Consider the following 21,426-nt stretch of genomic DNA (forward strand, 5'->3'; position numbering starts at 1 on the left):
GGTTTAAGGCTCCTAGTTGTGAGGACCACAACTTCCCACTGGGTTACCCATCGCTGCGGCACCGGCTCATTTAACTTGGTTGTATTTTATTTCTAAAATTTTTTCTAAATTTTTCTTATTAATATTTGAGTTAATTATGGCTCCTCACTTTAGTTTAAATGTTTTTCCAGACGTTCTAGCTGCCCGGACTGACATCGGTCACCGGAACAGTAGAATATATGGATTTGCTACAGTGAGGGTGTTACAGACCTTTTCTATTACACATAAATACATTATGTAAATGGAAAAGTGAAATTACCTTTTATTAATAAAATATGTACAAGATACATACAAAATGATATGCTTTAGGGCATACTACTAATAAATTGTGCATGTTAGACTTTCCCTAAATTTTTGGCAGCCATGAATTAAAGATGGATTGGATAAATTTTAATGGAATTAAAGTGTGCAGTGGTGGCCATGAATGAGAATATATGTATTAGAACTTTGATCTTCATGTGTGGTGTAAGATGGAGAAATTGAGAATTAGGGTTTGAATTAAATTAGGGTTTTGCTCAATTGATGGTGAATTGGTGTTCTAATGGTCAATTAGTGACCATTTGAGGTGAATTGACCTTAATTTGGAGTGAATTGTGGCATTGAATTGTAAAATGTTCAAGCTGCCCTAGGTGCAAGAAATTCTGGACTTGAGTCCAGTGTGTTTGAGCAGCAATAAGTTGACTTGTGTAGTTTCAATTGGTGTAAGGTTAATTGGAGGTGAAACTAGGGACATAATGCCACATTTTTTATGAAGATAACCTATCCAGAAAACCAACCTAAAGTGACCTAAAATTTTCCTAAATCCAGGTAACCAAAAATCTAGACTTGGAAAATGACCAAATGAACAGTGTTTGTTCAAATGGCCATAACTTTGTGTAGAGAGGTCCAAATGACCTGATTCTTAAACCCATGGAAAGATTAGACATAGTATAACAACTTTCATGGAGAATAGAAACCCAAATTCTGACCTTAACCAATTCAAATTGCTAACCAAATTTAGGTTATCAAAACTGCCATAACCAAATTTGCCTAGAAAATCTGGGAATGGACTAATCCGGCCAGTTATGGTAAAAATGTCATAACTTGAGCTACAAAACTCCAAACGGAGTGATTCAAAAAGAAAATTAAATTAGACACATTAAGGAACAACTTTGATGGAGAAAGTTTAGCTAAATTTTCAATGTAGATTGGTTTAATGGAATAGTAAACATAAGTGACCAAATCTGAAAATTTGAAATAACTTCTAATGAGCCTTAAATTGAAATTGGCAACTAATGCCAGCAAATATATAATCCAAAATGTGGTATTATAATGTAATTAGAACTTGCATACCTATTATTATTGAAAAAGTCAACATTTTTGCATGAATAGTAATGTGAATAGTAACCACAAAAACATTTAATGTAAAGAACTAAACACCTAACTTAGTTAATATGCCTAGTGTGATTGGTTTGAATAGGTTGGCATGCTAATAGGGTTCCAATTACAGTACTACCTATGGCTTTATGCCATTTCATGATTTATGGCATTTAGTGCCATTTTGTAATATTATGGCCTTTGGCCATTTTGCTATTCTTTGACAAACTTGACTTTATGCCTGATTGCTATTATGGCTTATTAGCCATTCTCTTGCACACCTGGAGATACTCTGTGACCGATGGTGTGACGGCCCGAGGTATTTAGTACCCAGTGCCAATTTATGTGTTTATCCAGTCCAGTCAACTAGTACAGGTTACTTGGGCAACTAAAATAAGTCTTAAAATTTTCAACTAAATAATAAACATAAAAATCACAAAATTTAGGATATCACACATAATTATAAAAAATTTCAGTCTGCATTAATTAATAGTATAATTTTTGCATATTTAATTATTTAGTTTATTTTTATATTATATTGGCACCACTAAGCTTTATGCTTAGCGCTTCGCTTTTGGCCTCGCGTAGGTACTGGAGATCAGGACAGAGAGCCCAGTAGACTATAAACTAGGAGTAGAGATTTTTGATCTGCATCAATGTCAGATTGTGTCATCTCATAGTGCAGTGCATTTTGGTAGGGCTCCTTGGGCTATGTTAGTTATTTTTTTTTTGGTGTATTGTAATATTCATTTTGTATTGTAAATTATGAACTTATGTAATTATTATAAATTAATTGAAATTGAGTAGTTTGTTTATGAATGAGTATCAATTTATTTATTTATGTATGAATGAAAATTGTGAGTTTGCAACATTGAAATGAAGTAATGGAATTAAATGTGATGAAAAATTTACATTTTTGTAATTATATTATTGAGACTTTTAACAGGTGGGAAAACGTCAAATATTAATAAATTTAGGGGAAACGCTATTAGTTTCTCTGGTTAAGAAGTTGACCCCAAATTAAATGAATTAAATGTGATTATTAGGAATGTAATAAGATAAGTTAAAGTGCTCCGACACCAAGTATGACATGCTTTGCTCGACTATACTGTAGACGGGTAAGGGGTGTCACAATCTGTTGGTTGAGCACATGATAGATAGGGGCATGATCTTGTCTAAGGGAGATGCTTTGAGAGAGCTGGCTATATCTACAAAGGCAAAGATTCTAGATGTTCAGACTTTTTAGCTTCTTACCGGAGCCATTAGGTTATCCTTCGTGACTCTATTCTTTCTCATTTGTAAATTCTTGTTACTTAATTCCTGGTCTTATGAACCAGTGTTTCGACCCCAGTTATAGTATATTTATATTATTTTTATGGCATGATTGATTTAGATAGCTATTGAATGATAAGCCATAGATTGGCCTTTTTTATTTATATATGCTACAAGTGGCCAAGGAGCCAACCTTGATTATAGAGCCTTTCTTTTCTGATTACATTAAATGTCTAGCTGTTTATGTCAAATTTAATTACATTGTTTGTACAGGAACCCTATGCTACTGTAAGGTTGGCTTTTAATGAGGCCGTGGGTCAACCCTACACATTTTATTCTATCTATTTGTCTTTCATTTCCCACAGAGTGGGAAAAATATTTCTTTAGGTACCTACCATTGATTGACTTCTTGCATGGCTCTCCTGCAAGGCTTGCTAACCAATAAGTGTTACCTCTAAAAACCTGATGCACCTGGAAAGGACCTTCCTAGTTTGGAGACCATTTGCCAAATTGTCTATCTCTGGCACCAACAGGTAACATAGTCTTCTAGACTAAGTCTCCTTATTGAAAATTCTGCCTTTTTATCCTTTTATTATAGATCCTTGACACTTTTTTCTTATGTGTAGCCATGTGGTTGAATGCCTACATCTGAACTTCATCCAAGTATTCCAACTCCATGGCCATAGCCTAAGTTTATTCATTTGGAGTAAGGCCATTTTGTAGAGAGACTCTGAGAAGGGGAACTACTACCTCCATTAGGAGTATTGCATCATGCCCATAAGTCAAGGCAAAAGGGCTTGTCTACGTTACATCCCGTTTTGAGGTCCTATATGCCCACATGGTCTCTAACAAGAGCAGGTGCCACTCTTTTAGGTTCTGATCAATCATCTTCTCTAGGATACCAATTAAAACCTTATTGGATGCTTTTGCTTGCCCATTAGCCTAGGCATAGTATGAAGTTAAGGTAAGCAGTTTTATGCCATGATCCTCTGCAAAGTCTTTTATACCATGATCGGCAAACATTGTTCCCTAGTCAATTTTGATGGTCTAAGGGATTCTGAACCTATGGATGATGTGTTCTTTGATAAGTTGAATCATGTCACTTTATTTCACTTTCTTTGTAGGTACTACTTCCACACACTTTGTGAAATAGTAATAACAAAAATATGGCCCATTGAAGAAGATGGATGAATTTTACCTATGAGGTCAATAGCCCAACCTCTAAATGGCCATGGCTTCAAGATAGGGTGCATCTCTTCAGCTGGTCTCCTCTTCACTGCACCATATCTTTGGCATTGCTGGCAACCTTTGCATATGTTATACAATCATTAAGGATCTTCGACTAGTAATACCCGTGTCTCTTGATGAGCCATCTCTTCTTGATACCTACTTGGTGTGCACCATAAATCTCTTTATGCACTTGCTATATCACTCTCATACTATAACACCCTCACTTTAGATAGTCTATACATTCTATTGTTCCGGTGTCTAATGTCTGTTCAGAGAGCTAGAATGACTGGAATTATATGTAAACTAGAGTGAGGAGTCATAAATAATTGAAATAATGGTAAGAAAAATTTAGGAAAAATTTTAGAAATAAAATACAATGAAGTTAAATGAACTGGTGCCCCGGTGATGGGTGATCCTAACGGGAAGTTGTTGTCATTATAGCTAGTAGCCCTAATCCCGAGGAAAATTTCGTGAAATAATTTTGGAACTCCAGAGAAGAGTCATTGAGGTTTTGATAGCATTAGAATGCCAAAAAAATGCTTAGAAAAATTTTTAAATCGGTACAGATAATTTTAGTCTGTTAAGTAAAATGAAAGGCATTTTGGTCATTTCGCCTTTAGAGACGATTTTTGACCGACTTGTCACTTTAAGTAGGTGAATTATATTACTTAAAATGTGAAATAATATTGATGAAAAATTAATTGAAAACGAGTAGAAAAGAAAAGAAAAGAAAATGAATTAAAATAGGACTTATGACATCACTATGATGTCATTAAAAACTCTCCACCCAATTACAACTTGACAAACTAATTAAAAGGGATAAAAACTAAATAAAAAGAGACAAAATTAAAAAAATAAAATCTGCAATCCCATCTTCAACCAGCCGAACCAAAGAGAAAGAAAGAGAGAAGAGAGAAACCTCTATTGGAGCACACTTCAAGCTTGTGTTCTACCCCCAAAACTACCTTAAAACCCTAGCTTCCCTTCACAAAAATTTATCCTCACATCTAGACCAAGACTTGGACAGCAAAAATAAAGAGAAAAAGTGGAGTTTTCAAGCCTTGGAAATTGGCTAAGTCAAGGTTAGTGCTACTTCTTCCATAAATCCTTGAGTTTACTTTGTGTAGATTATGAATTGAGTGTTAGTTTGGAAGAAAGAAAACAAATTATGCATGTATGAAAAACCCCCCAATTTCGACAGCCTAGGGTACTTTAGGGCTTCAATGATTGAAGTGAATTATAGTTGTGAATTAATGCAATTGAACATGAAATTGATTATTAGAACATTTGATTGCATGTTGTTTGAGTAAATTGGAATTTTGGAGTGAGGGTTTAGGGCAAACTTAGGGTTTTGCTCATGTGTTGGTGAATGGAAGTCCTAATGGTCAATTAGTAACCATTTATCTATGTTTGATAAGGAATTGAAGTGAATTGTGGCTTTGGATTTGAGGTTGGGTATGCTGCCTCATAGGACCTGCAGAGCTAGATGTGAGTCTAGCAGGTTTGGGTAGCTATAACTAGAGATGTGTAGGTTCAATTGGTGCAAGGCCAATTGGGCATGAAACTAGACACATAATTCCACAACTTTGAAGAAGAAACTTTGCCCAGAAAAAAAACTTAAGATACCCTAAAAATTGACCAAATCCGGGTAACCAATTCTGGACCTGGTAAAAGTGACCAAATGAACAGTATTTATTCATTTGGCCATAGCTCAGTGTAGAAATGTCCAATTGATCTGAATTTTATATCAATGGAAAGCTTAGACAATTTAGATAAACTTTCATGAAGAACACCAACTCAGATTCTAAACTTAACCCATCCGAAATGCTAGCCAAAGTCAAGATACCCAATCTTTCAGAACCAGTTTTGCCCAGTATTTCTGGGTAGAGACTAATCCGGCCACTTATGGTAATTTGTCCATAACTTGAGCTACAAAACTCCAAATAGAGTGATTCAAAAAGGAAATTAAAGAAGACACATAAAGGAACAACTTTGGTGAAGAAAAGTCTACCACATTCTCACTGTAGCTTAGACCAATGGAACAGTAAACATAAAACACAAAAACTAAATTTTTGAAAATACTTTTAGGAGGCTTTGAATTGCAATTAGCAATCAATGCAAAAAAATTTAGAACCCAAAATGTGGTATAATTATGTATCAAACATTTGTATACATATTATGTATAAAAAAGTTAACAATTTGAGAGAATAATAATGTATAAATAGTAACTCCAAAGACATAAGAAATAATAATAGAAATTAATACCTTGCATAATTAATGGCATATGAGAAACAAGAAGAATGTTTTGAGTATAATGGTTTATAAAAACCATTGCTATAAATTGTGATGAATATGAGTGATATAAAGAATGTATAAACTATGATGAATGCATAATTTATGTAGATTTGTATTTTAGAAATTTATACTTCTGCTAGTAATAAAAATTAAAACGTTATAAATTATAATTGGAACATATAATGAAATAATGATACTTATGAACCCTTAATGGTACTAATGTGCCTATGTATTGCTTAGACACGTGTGACAGATTAGATAGATTGGCATGCCAATAGGGTATTGTTTGAGCAGTACTGCGTAAGGCTTTATGCCTATATTTATGGCTTTATGCTCGCACTCATGGCTTTTATGCTCGATTACTTATTACAATGGCTTTTAGCCATACTGATATGTTATCATGGCTTTTAGCCATACTGACAACATACGTGGTTAACGTTCCGTATTTCACATCCCATGGTATGACGGCTCGAGACACCATGGTGTCCAGTGCCCATGACCCGTTATCTAATATAGTCAGCCTATCCTAGGTTACTTGGGCAGTAAAATTTATTGAAATAAGTTAAGAATATTAGCAATTAAAAATATTAGAAATTAAATAAACGAGTAAAACGATCTAAAATAAATAAGAATAGTTGTTTAGTAGAAAGTACTGAATGAAATGATAAAAAGATTAGCAATAGAAATATAACTTCAATAAACATTACAAATGCAATTTTTCATAATAATATAAAGCTAAGAATAATATTCTTGGAATTTTTGGGGATGGTATATTATTACTGTGAATTTAAGAATTAAGCGCTTCTAAAGAGGAATAAATTAGAACAATAGATAGTTGATACTAGAAGTATTATATTAAATTAGATTAAATTCTAGAGTATCCTAATTATGATCCATTCTTTCTTTATTTGTATATATTATTTTCTTGTTATATTATTGCACCACTAAGCGGAAATGCTTAGCGCGATGGATTTGTTTCCCTCGCGCAGGTACTGAAGACAAAGCCCAGTGGACATTAGACTAGGATTTTGGAGTTCAAATCTGTAGAGTGTTCAAGATTGTCACCTCCTTAGCAATGCATGTAGATAGGGCCCATATAGGTCATATTATGTATTTTGTACATGTAACACCCCTCACTCATCTACAGTATAGCCGAGCAAGGCGTGCCACACGGCGTGCCGGAGCACCTAGTCTGTGATTATCTCATTTCCTGAACTCAATTTGATTTTAAGAAGTCCTTTAAGTAAAATTCATATCATGTTGATACTATTTTCATACTTTAATAAAATTAGTTTCTCAAAAATGTTAATAGAAATCTGGCAAGGTGCCATCTGTATTTTGGACAAAATGTCCTTCCAAACCTGTTAAAAATAGTTCAATATGATAATATCAAAATCTCAACCATCCAACTAATTTTTCAGTCTCACCATTTCATAATTTCAAAATACAGTCCATCATATTTTACATTCATCAAAACACCATCCATAGGAGTTTAATATATAAAAATTATTACAAACTTTAAAGTTTTATGATATCTATACATATTACATAACAAAATATCAAAATACAATTGATGGTCATTACACAAGATCCTAAGTCCTACCATGTATGCAATGTAGTGCAGATGACTCTGGACTCCTGTGCAGATCTGATGTCTCACCCGGTCATAGGTCTGCTGGGCTCCCCAACTGTGTCTCCAATACCTACGCGTTATAAAAGCAACACGCTAAGCAATTTTGATTCTACTTTTATTTGCTAACCTTTCATTTTTGCTAATTTTGGTGGTGCTGTATGTCAATAAACTGAATTTAGCTATTTGAATTTAATAATGCTTAAATTAACTGCCCGTGTAGCCTATATACTGACCAAACTGGATAAACGGATATACTGGCACTGGGTACCTATTACCTCGAGCCATCACACCATCGGTTACAAAGTGTCTCCCGGTATGTAAACAGTGTGGCTAAAAAGCCATATAGTCAATCTGGCGATAAGCCAAGTATAATAACACAATATGTATAGTCGTAGGCTATTAAAGTCACAGTGTGGCATAATATGCCGTAAAAACACAGTATGGCATAAAGCCATTTACAGAACAGCTGTCAGAATCCTATTGGCATGCCAACCTATCCAAACTAGTCAACAAGGCAAACTAGGGTACATTACAAATTAATTGTTTAATTCCTCATTTTTTTGAGTGTACTAATTATCACGTAATTCACAAGTCAATGTAAATGTTGACCTTTTTTAGGTAATATGGATAAGTTGATTCTAGCATTAACATGTCACAATTTGTAATTCAATATGCTGCCAATATAGTGCAATTTACCATTTTTGCAAGTTGGCATTCAATGCCAAATTACTTCAAGCATTATTATTGTATGTAAATGTCAAATTTTTAGTTTTAGTGTGCTAGATTAGTCTAGCTTAATGTCCTATTTCTCTTGGTTTTTAGCTTCTGGTCAAAGAAAAAAAATTGTAGCTCTATGTCTTATTGAACCTTTGGCAAAATTTCAGGTCATTCTGAGTTGTATAAACCAAGATATGGTCAATTTACTAAAGCTGGATAGATTGCACCTTTAGTGCAAAATTTGGTCAATTTTAGGTCACATTTAGTTCTGGCAGTTTTGGTACCCGAACTTGTGTAAGCTATTTGACTTGGTTCTGGCCATTTTTGGGCTTTGGTGTCTTCATAAGAATTTTAGCTCTATGTCTAAGCTATCCATGATAAAAATTTTAGGTCAATTGGACCTGTTTTGAGTGAGTTATGGTCATCCTAATGACTAATGTTCATATGGTCAAAAATCTGGGTTTGCAAGGTTGCCATTCCGGATTTGGTCATTTTTAAGGTCAGTTTCTAGGCAGAATTTTGGCAATATTTCTACATAAAAATTGGCCTATTTGGTGTCTAGTTTCACCCCCCATTGGCCTCATACCAATTGGGTTCACAGTTTTGCACTTATGACCTAATTTAGGCGCTGCCAACACACACACAACCTGCATTTGAAAATTACACTTCCAATTTTGACAATCCTCCTCCTCCCAATACTTCAATATTCAATCATGGAACTTCTATGTATATTGTACACAATTCCAGCAAAGTATTTTGAACAGAACACTCAAGTGCTCAATGCACACAATACACCATTCAAGTTCAACATTTACTTCCACCAAAATTCAACATACCTCAATATCAATATTACACATACACTTCCAAGGAAACTACACATGCTGCCCACAATTTAACACCATGACATCTCATCAATAAATTAAATAAACTCACATACAATTTCATGATATTATAGGCTGCCAAACATGGCAGTTTACTAAAGCATCAAAGTCTCATTTTCAAACCCTTAATTCAAGCACTAACATGCACATACTTGGACATTAACCTACTACAACTTCTATTTGAGTTAATCAACCTTGATTCCCATCCATTAGAGGTAAAAAAAACTCAAATACAACAAACTTTCAAGGCTTCCGAAAATGGACAAGTTCATATCTCAATATTTTTTTTTTATTTCTCTTCACCAAATTACTCACCTCAACCTAAACACAAGGTTTACTAAAGCTAGGGAGAAGATTTGGACACTTACCTCTTGAGAGCTTCTCTTAAACTTCACCAAATCTCTTGCTTTTTGTTCCCAATATCTTCCCCAAGGTGAGTAGGCAAGTTTTAATGAAGGATCCAAGTGGAAATGATGGCTTGATCATGCACCAATGGAGCTTTGCATGCGGGGCGGCAATGGAGCTTTCATGGAGAACAATTCGGTTGGTTGTTTGGGAGGGAGAAGATGGACTGAATTTCTGCCCAAAATGACTTCAATAGGTTTCCCAAAGCTTGAGTTAGTGGAGCACTAACTTGAATTTATAATTCATTAATCTTAAATTCCTTAATTTTCTCATTTGCCACTAATCTTTTACTATTTACATAATGTTTCTCATTTTAATTTTTCATGACATTTCCAAAGTATAATATCATTTATTTTTAATGGACATTGAGGTCAAAAGGCAACTCTTGCTGTCAAATGACCAAAATGCCCCTCTTTGGGTTGTATTCCCAATTTTTTGGTAACACTGATTTTTGTCTGTTTCTCGATTTTTCGTTTTTCTTTGTACTAATTTATTAATTTTTCTTTGATATTTCTAGCATCAATTACATTTCAATAAACCTTTAATTATGTCCCAAAATTTAATTTTGAGGGTTCCTCGTGGTCTTCAGGTCGGCAACGGCCTTTCCGGTGCGGTTACCCATGGCTGCGGTGTCGGCTCGTTTAACCTAATTTCATTTTCTCTCTTTCATTTTTCTTTGATTTTTCTTGTATTTTTTTTATTTATTTTATCATTATATGTCTGTTCACTATCACCGAAGTGTAGTTCCAGACATCCTGACTTGCCCAGACTGACATTAGGTTACCGGAGCAACAGAACGTATAGAACACGTATAGTGGGGATGTTACAACTCTTCCCCTCTAAATAAAAATTTTATCCTCAAAATTTACCTGATGTGAAGAGCTGAGGGAACTGTTGCCTCATTGTCTCCTCACTTTCCCATGTTGCCTCTTCCGTGTTGTGGTGCCTCCATAGGATTTTCACTAGTGGAATTGTTTTGTTTCTAAGCTCTTTTACTTCTCGTGCTAAGATTTTAATCGGTTCTTCTTCATATGTCAGGTCAGGTTGTACAACAATTTCTTCTGCTGAGATGACATGTGAATGATCTGATCTGTATCTTTTGAGCATCGAGACATGGAACACATTATGTATCTTGTCCAGCTCAGGTTTTAAGGCTAATCTGTAGGCTACTGGTCCCACACGTTCAATAACTTCATATGGGCCAATGAACCTAGGGCTTAATTTTCCCTTTTTCCTAAATCTCAACACTTTCTTCTATGGTGATACTTTGAGAAATACCTTCTCGCCAACTTCATACTCAATATCCTTTCTTTTCAAGTCAGCATAAGATTTCTGTCTGTCTGAGGCAACTTTCAAATTGGCCTTTATCAGTTTCACCTTTTCCTCTGTCTGTTTTACCAGGTCTGGCCCCACTAGCTTATCTTCACTCAATTCAGCCCAACATATAGGTGTTCTGCATTTTCTCCCATACAGTGCTTCATAGGGTACCATTTATATGCTAGCTTGATAGCTATTGTTGTATGCAAATTCTGCTAGTGGAAGGTATCTGTCCCAACTTCCCTCAAACTCAATAACAAAACTTCTTAGCATATCCTCAAGGACCTATCACATATGTTCGGTTATTATTATCATTATCAGTTTAATTTATTGTTTGCAATAACTCAATGAGTTTCAAAATTTATCTGGATTATTCTTTCTGACTGTCCATCCGTCTAAGGATGAAAAGCCATACTAAAATGGAGTTGTGTGCCCAAGGATTCTTGTAATTTCTTCCAAAATCTAGATGTAAACCTTAGGTCTCTATCAGATATAATGGAAAGCGAAATTCCATGTAGTCTAACTATCTCACTAATATACAATTCTGCTAGCTTTTCCAGTGAGTAGTCAGTTCTGAATGGCAGAAAATGTGCTAATTTGCTCAACCTATCCACAATCACCCACACTACATCATGCTTCTTCTGAGTAAGAGGTAGACCACTGACAAAGTCCATAGTGACTCGGTCCCATTTCCATTCAGGTATGTTTATGGGCTGTAATAAATCTGATGGAACTTGATGTTCTGCTTTGACTTGCTGGCATGTCAAGGATCTAGTTACATAGTCAGCTATGTCCTTCTTCATACCTGGCCACTAGTATCGAAGTTTCAGGTCATGGTACATTTTTGTGCTTCCTGGGTGCATAGTATACACACTGTTATGTGCTTTTCTCAGAATACTGGTTTTCAACTCTTTATCATTTGGTACACATACTCTTTCTTTATAGTACAGGCACCCATTTTCTTTCACTTCATATTCAGTTTCCTTTCCCTCAGTGATTTTGCCCATAACAGCCATTAATTTCTCATTTGTCTTCTGCCCATCTTGTATCTGTTGTAACAGATTCGGCTTCACTTGCAACTCAGCCAAAATAACTCCATCATGAGTTAAGGATAGTTGGGCATTCAGAGATCTTAATGCTACAATAGATTTTCTGCTTAAAGCATCAGTAACTACGTTTGCCTTCCCAAGGTGGTAGTCAATCAAACAATCATAATCTTTCAGGAATTCAATCCATCAACTCTGTCTCAAATTAAGTTCCTTCTGGGTTGGCAGACACATCAGACTCTTATGGTCTGTGTATATGTAGCATTTTTCTCTATACAAGTAATGCCTCCATATCTTTAATGCGAAGATAATTGCTGCTAACTCTAAATCATGAGTAGGGTAATTCTTTTCATGTGGCCTTAACTGCCTGGAAGCATATGCGACCACTTTCCCTTCTTGCATGAGTACACACCCTAACCTATTATGTGAGGCATCACTGTAGACTACAAAGTCTTTTCCCGATACTAGCTATGTTAACACTGGTGCCTCTGTCAACATAGCCTTTAGCCTCTCAAAACTGGCTTGACACTTGTCATTCCAGTCAAATTTCATATTTTTGTATAGTAATTTGGTCATTAGAGCAGTTATCAGGGAAAATCCCTTTACAAATCTTCTATAATATGTCACACCCTACCCCTCTATAAGGCATGACATGATCCCGTAGTATACCTAATGAATTACCAAACTTCGCCTACTGATAACCCATTAAATACACTACAAGGGATTTTAAACATTTTCTTATTTCTTTCTACAGTGGTGAGCACTTTTGACAGGTGTTAAAATTTTTTTTTTTTAACTGAAGTGAAACAAAATAACAATTCTAAGTATCAATAATTTCTATAAAAATTTTAGCAGAGTGCCATCTCTATTTTGAATAAAACAGTTCTTCAAAAACCTGCAAAAAGCACTTCCAATAATTTATTCAATCCCAAACTCCAATAAATTTGTCAACACAATAAATTTCTCAACATTATCAACTCAGTTCAACAATCAATTTTCCAGTGCTTCCAAAAGCTGAGATAAAATAAATATATCACAATATTTTTACAAGCCAAAATAATTTACAATTTTAGTTTACAACTGCTCAAGACCAAGTACAATATATACATATAGTGCACATATATTACAATAAAAACTACAAAATATGGTATACTCAATATACCCGGTGAAATCTCAAAATGTAGCACAAGCAGCCTACTCTGCTGCTCTGTCCATCTGTCTACCTACGACAGTAATGAAAAAGCTATCGCTGAGCCAATGTCTCAGTGGTGCACAACATTAAGAAAATATAATTTAAAACCATAAATCATATAAACAGTAGATACTTAAAATCATAGTTGAATTCAAAAGACAGTGAATGTCATAAAGAATTAAACCCCATTTCACAATATCACAATAAATGTCAATAAATCATACACACAGCTTAATCATGATCCCATAGTCCAATTCATCCCAAAAGCCGATGGCTAGTGAGGAATAACATAGCTAGCTAGCAATAATATGAGTACTCATCCTATTCGTCCTCAACAGGTACACACATCAACACTTCAGCCAGAGAGAGAATTCAAAGTCAATTCGTCCCACTAGACAAGCTAGCGAGGAATTCAATCAATATACATGATAGCTATGGTTTCAAACTATTTACAATGTTTTTCAAGCAATAAGTATCCATCAAATATCATTCAAACAAAATTTCACAATTAAACAATAACAGATAAATTGTCATAATTTATTTCAATTGAAAATTCAAAAGAAATAACTGTTGTGCACAAACCTCTGAAATGAAATCTCTTGGCCCTGACTCAGTGTTTCCTTCCCCTTCCCTGAGTCTTTGCTTACTGAAACACACAATTTAAAGTGTTTCAGTACTCATTTAAACTGTCTCTAGCAATAAGGTTTAATAATTAATTTATTTAATTCTATTATTTTCCTTAGTCAACCTAAAATGTTGACCCTCGATGCACTCTAGGTGAATTAGGTTTAATGTTACCAATATGTCACATTTTGCATTTCAATATGCTAACAATATAGTGCAACTTACCATTTTTACAAGTTGGCATTCATTACCAAATTATTTCAAGCATCATTGTATGTAAATGTCAAGTTCTCAATTTTTGTGTGCTAGATTGGTCTAGCTTAAAGTCCTATTTCTCTTAGATTTTAGCTTTTGGTCAAAGAAGCAAAATTGTAGCTCTATGTCTTATTGCACTCGGGGAAAAATTTCAGGTCATTTAGAGTTGTATAGACCAAGATATGGTCAATTTACTAAAGCTGCACAGATTGCACTAAAATGGCAACTTTAGGTCATTTTAAGGTCATTTCTGGTTCTGGCAGTTTTTATACCCGAAATTGTGCAAGCTATTTCACTTGCTTATGGTCATGTATGGGTTTTGGTGTCTCCATAAGAGTTGTAGCTCTAGGTCTAATATATTCATGGTAAAAATTTCAGATCATTTGGACCTGTTTTGAGTGAGTTATGGCCAAAACACTAACTGCTGCCCAAATGGTAAATTTTCAGGCTTTCAAGTCACTAATCCGGATTTAGTCATTTTTCAAGTCACTTTCTGGACAGAATTTAGGTAGGCTTTCTTCACGAAAGTTAGCACATTTTATGCCTAGTTTCACCTCCAATTGGCCTCATACCAATTGGAGTCACACACTTAGGGTTATAGGTCCATTTGCGCACTGCCCTCTACATGCTTTTCAAACACCAAACCAAACACATGTTTACCAATTACATATTCACTTCCCCACATCATTCTGCATTTGGCACTAACCAAAACCATTCACTTCTTTACATTATAGGTCAACTTGGACAGAATATAACCACTTCAAAATGCACCAAATGCAATCACAATTCACAAAGTCCAAATCCAATAATGTACACACATAAACATTCTTAATTGTTACATATAATTTCACTAATAAATTACATACATACTTAGCAACTCTAAAATCACATTATATCAAATAATCTTCATGAATTCAAGCATTTCTCATGACTTTCTCAAGGCTGCCGAAATACTCCAACTTACCAAAGTTTCCCATACTTCCTTCAATTTCAAGATCAATTGCTCAATCACCACATACACTTAATACACATTGGCTACAACATCTTATAACATTAATCAACATATTTTCCCATCATTTACATGTCAACAACAAGTTAAACATTTTAACTTTCATGGCTGCCAAAATAGTACATCACCAATAATTCATCAAACCTCAAAATTTCTTCCATAATTCAACTACCCACAACCTTAGTTACACTTTTAATGAAATAAGAATTGAAAATAACCAATTGCCTCTTTTGGACTTCTTTAAAACTCCACCAAAACTTATCTTTCTTGCTCCCTTATTGCTGCCCAAGGTGTGTAGGAAAAAATTAATGAAGAAACCTTAAGCATTGGGAGCTTGGATCATGGATACATGGAGGTTAGAGCTTGGACGGCCATGGGAGAGTTTAGGAGCTTTTTGGTTCGGCAATGGAGAAGAACAAAGAAGAAGAAGGTTACTTAGTGGAAGAATCTGTCCCAAATGGCTTACATATGTGTCCATGAAGTGAGGTTAGTGGAGCACTAATGTAAAAGAATAGTTTTTTATTCCAAAGTTTCTAAATTTTCATATTTTTCTCATTTCTTTTACTATTTAGATTATGTACCACCATTTTAATTTTCATGATATTTTCAAGGTTTAATATCATTTATTTTTAATGGACATTTAGGTCAAAAGGCAACTCGGGGTATCAATTTACCAAAATGCCCCTATTCGGGTTGTATCCCCGATTTTTCAGTAACACTGGTTTTTCATCGGTTTCTCGATTTCTCATTTTTCTTTATAATAATTAATTAATTTTTCTTTGATATTTCTAATGACAATTATACTTTAATAGATGTTTATTTAAGTCTTAAAAATATTTTCCAGAGTTCCCTACAGTCCAGGGCTAGTAAACGGTCCTCGCCGCAACTTCCCGGTGTGGTCACCCATCGCTACGGTTTTCGGCTCGTTTAACTTGGTTACATTTTATTGCTATTATTTTTTCTTTATTTTTCTTGTATTTCATTATTTTATGTCTCCTCACTAATATTTAAACTTAGTTCTGGGTATCCTAGCTTTCCGGACAGACACTGGTCACCGGAACAGTACAACGCACTACTGAACATAGGGGTGTTACAATTCTCCCCCCTTTAAAATAAATTTTGTCTCGAAATTTTACCTGGCATCAGTCTCTGAACAGCTGTGGGTGTTGTCTCCTCTTATCCTCTTCACGTTCCCAAGTAGCTTCCTGGCCTGAATGATGCTTCCACAACACTTTAACCAGGTGTATCTGTTTATTCCTTAGCTGCTTCACTTTATATGCCAGAATCTCCATGGGTTCTTCCTTATATGAGAGGTCTGAATTTATCTCAATCTCTTCAATTGATAGAATATGAGATAGGTCAGATCTATACCTCCTTAACATGGACACATGGAAGACACTGTGTATCCTTTCTAGCTCTGGAGGTAATGCTAACCGATATGCCAAAGGACCCACTCTTTCCAGAACCTCATATGGTCCGATGAAACGAGGACTCAGTTTCTCCTTTCTGCCAAATCTCATAATCCTCTTCTAAGGAGAAACTTTAAGGAATACCTTATCACCCACTGCATATTCAATATCTCTTCTCTTGAGATCAACATAGGACTTTTGACGGTCTGATGCAGCATTGAGTCGATCTCTGATCAATCTGATCTTTTCCTCTGTCTGCTGAATAATTTTCAGCCCAATCATCTTCCTTTCACCTACTTCATCCCAACATAGGGGAGTTTTGCACTTTCTGCCATACAATGCTTCATATGGAGGCATCTCAATGCTTGATTGGTAGTTATTGTAATAAGCAAACTCAATCAAAGGCAAGTGTGTATCCCAACTACCTTTAAACTCAATCACACAAGCCCATAGCATATCCTCCAATATCTGAATTACCCTCTCGGATCGCCATCCATGCGTGGGTGGAATCTCATCTTGAAGTTCAATCTAGTTCCTAGGGCTCTCTAAAGACTACCCTAGAATCTAAAAGTGAACCTAGGATCTCTGTCAGAAACAATCGATACTGGCACTCCATGCAGTTTTACAATCTCATTTATGTACAATCTGGCCAATCTCTCCAAACTATAGTCCATCCGGACTGGCAAAAAGTGAGTAGACTTGGTTAGTCTATCAACTATAACCCATACTGCATCATGACTATTCTGTGTCCTCGGAAGTCCCATCACAAAATCCATAGTTATCCGTTCCCATTTCCACTCTGGTACTGGCAATGGATGTAACAAACCTGCTGGTACTTGATGTTCTGCCTTCACTTGCTGACAAGTTAGGCATTTGGAGACAAAGTTAGCTACATCCCTTTTCATACCCATCCACCAGTAATGCTCTTTCAGCCCTCTGTACATTTTAGTTCCACCAGGATGCATAGCAAAAGGAGACTCATGTGCTTCCTTCATAATGATCTGTTTCAATTCCACATCATTAGGAACACACATTCTGCCCTGATGTAGCAGTAAATCATCATCTCTCACAGAAAATTCAGGTTTCTTGCCCTGCTGGACTTCTTTCAACAGCTTCTAATATTTTTCAACACTCTGAGCAACCATTCTGATCTGATCAATCAACACTGGCTATACATGCCATGCAACTATTATCTATCCCTCATCATCAATCTCCAAACTGGCATGCTGTGCTTTCAACTCAGGTACCATGGACAAAGGAGAAACTCTGAGACTTGCCATAGTCTTGCGACTTAAGGCATCAGCCACCACATTTGCTTTCTCTGGCTGATAGTCTATTAAGCAATCATAGTCTTTAATTAGTTCCAACCATCTCCTCTACCTCAAGTTCAATTCCTTCTGGGTGCCCAAGTACTTCAAGCTCTTGTGATCTGTGTAAATGTAGCATTTCTCCCCATACAAATAGTGTCTCCAGATCTTCAGAGCAAAAACAATAGCTGCAAGCTCCAAGCCATGTGTTGGGTAGTTCCTCTCATGCGGTTTCAGTTGGCGTGATACATAAACAATGTCATTTCAATCTTGCATCAGTACACAGCCTAACCCATTGTGAGAAGTATCATTATAAACTGTATATTCTTTACCCGGGGTAGGTAAAGTAAGGACTGGAGCTTCAGTTAAACACCTCTTCAACTCATCAAAACTCTACTGGCATTTATCTGTCCACTGAAATTTTACATCTTTTCGAAGCAGCTTGGTCAGTGGAGAAGCTAACATAGAAAACCCTTTCACAAACCGGCGGTAATATCCAGCTAAACCTAGAAAACTGTGAATTTCTGTGATATTCCTAGGTGGCTTTCGATTAAGGATAGCTTCTACCTTGCTAGAATCTACCTTGATCCCTTCAGCTGACACAACATGTCCCAAGAAAGAGATTTCTTTCAACCAAAATTCACATTTCGATAATTTGGCGTATAGCTGCTTCTCCCTTAAAGTCTACAGTACAATCTACAGATGTCTGTCATGCTCCTCTGCATTCCTCAAATATATCAAAATATCATCAATAAACACCACCACAAATTGGTCGAGATATGGTCTGAAGATAGTGTTCATCAGATCCATAAAAGCAGTTGGAGCATTGGTTAACCCGAATGGCATTACCAGAAACTCATAGTGGCGATATTAAATTCTGAAAGCAGTTTTTGGAATACTCTGCTCTTGCACTTTCAACTGATAATAACCAGATTGCAAATCAATTTTGGAGAATACAGCTGCACCCTTCAACTGATCAAACAGATCATCAATGCGAGGCAATGGATATCTATTCTTTATTGTCACCTTATTCAACTGCCAGTAATCAATACATAAGCGGAGAGTGCCATCTTTTTTCTTAACAAATAATACTCTTATCAATGCATTGTCATAAATCATATCAGTGCATATAATCTTTAGACCTGAGATAGCACAGTTATCTTGTATATAGGTGGTTTGAGTTTGATACTGCTTTCATACTTGTACTGTGTATGGGTATATGGGCATGTGTTGGCTCCTACTAGTTATATATGGAGGTAGGTGTTGATCAAGATGGAATCTGTTCCTCTAAGTAAATAGAGATAAAATCCTATGTTCATTTAATTGTTCTTGATGCTTCAAGTTCCTGGCCAGGACAGATAGATTTATTCAGAAAGAGTTTCTGATGAGAAAAAATCTTTTTAATCAAGAACTGGAATTAAAAGAGAACATAATATTCATAGCAAATGGAGTTTGACACAAACCATGACTCCAGCTTGAGTTGGGATAGTATAATAGAGAGATTCTAGTGCATGGTAACATATGATTATAGGTTCATTTAAGGTAAACCTTATTACTAATTGGGTGGTCATGGCATGCTATGCTAGGTGTTAACCATGGTCTATGAGGTGCATAAAATGATTTAGAGAAATCATTTATGGTAAGAAAGAGTTCTAATGATATTAAGAGTTGATATCATGTCTCATTGCCAATTAGTGATGAGCCTAGTAAGTCACACACATACACAAGTTATCACCTAATTAAATATGATTTAATTAATTAATTAAATAGGTTTGGTTTGCATTTAGATTGCAAAGTCCTTAGCATGACTTGAAACCAAATCTAGGTTATTGGATGTACAGTATAAGTTAAATTTATATTTAAAGTGTTTAAATATGAATTTAATTAATGAGAAATTAATTAATAAAGATTAATTAATTGATTTATATTTGTTATAAATTGATTAGAAGAAGAGAAATAATTATTTTGGGTTGAAAACTCAAAATTAAGACACAGGGGCATTTTGGTCATTTCAGAGTGTGACATATGGCACCATGAGATGGTGACAAATGGTATTACACATAAGCTTGCCAAATGTTTTTAATCATATAAGATGATTAAAATTAAGATTAAATATAGGTTTGACACTTGGCACAATGTGATTGGGTTAATTAAACCTAGAACGAATCAGAGGGTGACATGTAGCAAGGGTTTAATGTGTTAACCTAGCTATATAAGTATTGTTATGAAAAGAAAACAACACAACCAGCAGCTATCCTCTTTGTGCTACCACCCAAAGGCTCCTCTCCCTCTCTTCTTCTTCATCTCTCATCAATTCCAAGAGATTATAAAACAATCTCTTGAATTAAAAATACTAGAAATTGTTTCTAGTGTCCTATTTATATCTTTAATCTCTTAAAAGGCAAAACTTAATTTTCTAATTAATAGAAAAAGCTTTAAAAGCTGTTCAAGGGCTGCCATAGGTGTTCTTGGTGTGGACAAGCTAGAGGGACAACATCTGGTGCCCTGAAGATGCATCCGAAAGGCACAAATACACTACAGTGCATCAAGAGGTTAGTGTATTTGTTCTTGATCTAATTTAGGCTTCTAAAATTAATCTGATTAATTTTAAAATCTTAAATGGCAAATACAGATTCAAAAACATATTAAAAGAGTTTTAATATGTTGTTTATCATTGAAATCAAATAGATAAAAATAAATATTGTATGATGCATGTGACCCTAGGTGAAAATTTTTGAATTCAATGGTATAAACTTGTGTTTTTCATGCTTCCGCTCCTTCAATTGGTATCAGAGCCACTATATTTGCCATTTAGATTATTCAATATATGATTTAATTGTGTGTTTTGATCATGAGATGATTTATCCATTGCTGGTTGCAATGGATGTGTGGCGGCATGCTTGAAGAACACCAACATGGTGCGCAATGTTTGTGGCTTCATGGGTGGTGCAAGGTTTGGCTTTTTAAATTCTGCAATTATTGTATAATCTAAGGCCTTTCCTATGACTAATTAAAGTGTTTAATTAGTAGTTTTAATCACACAATTAAATTTTGATTCAAATCAGAATTTTAAAAAATTGTTTCAATGTGATTCAAATTTGAATTTTAAAAGTTGTTTAAATGTGATTCAAATCTGAATTTTTGAAGTTGTTTGAATCATATTTAAATCTGATTTTTTAAAGTTGTTTGAATAATATTCAAATCTGAATTTTTAAAAATTGTTTGAATGTGATTCAAATCTGATTTTTAAAAATTGTTTGAATGTGATTCAAATATGAATTTTTAAATTTGTTTGAATGAGATTCAAATATGAATTTTTAAATTTGTTTGAATCATATTCAAATCTGGTTTTTTAAGTTGAATATGAGATATTCAATTTACTTTAAGTATGTATGTTTTATTTAATTGTTAAATAGTGATATGCATGATGAATGATCAT

This window comes from Hevea brasiliensis, chromosome 6 (genome assembly GCF_030052815.1).
Source record: "Hevea brasiliensis isolate MT/VB/25A 57/8 chromosome 6, ASM3005281v1, whole genome shotgun sequence".
NCBI classification, from domain to species: Eukaryota; Viridiplantae; Streptophyta; class Magnoliopsida; order Malpighiales; family Euphorbiaceae; genus Hevea; species Hevea brasiliensis.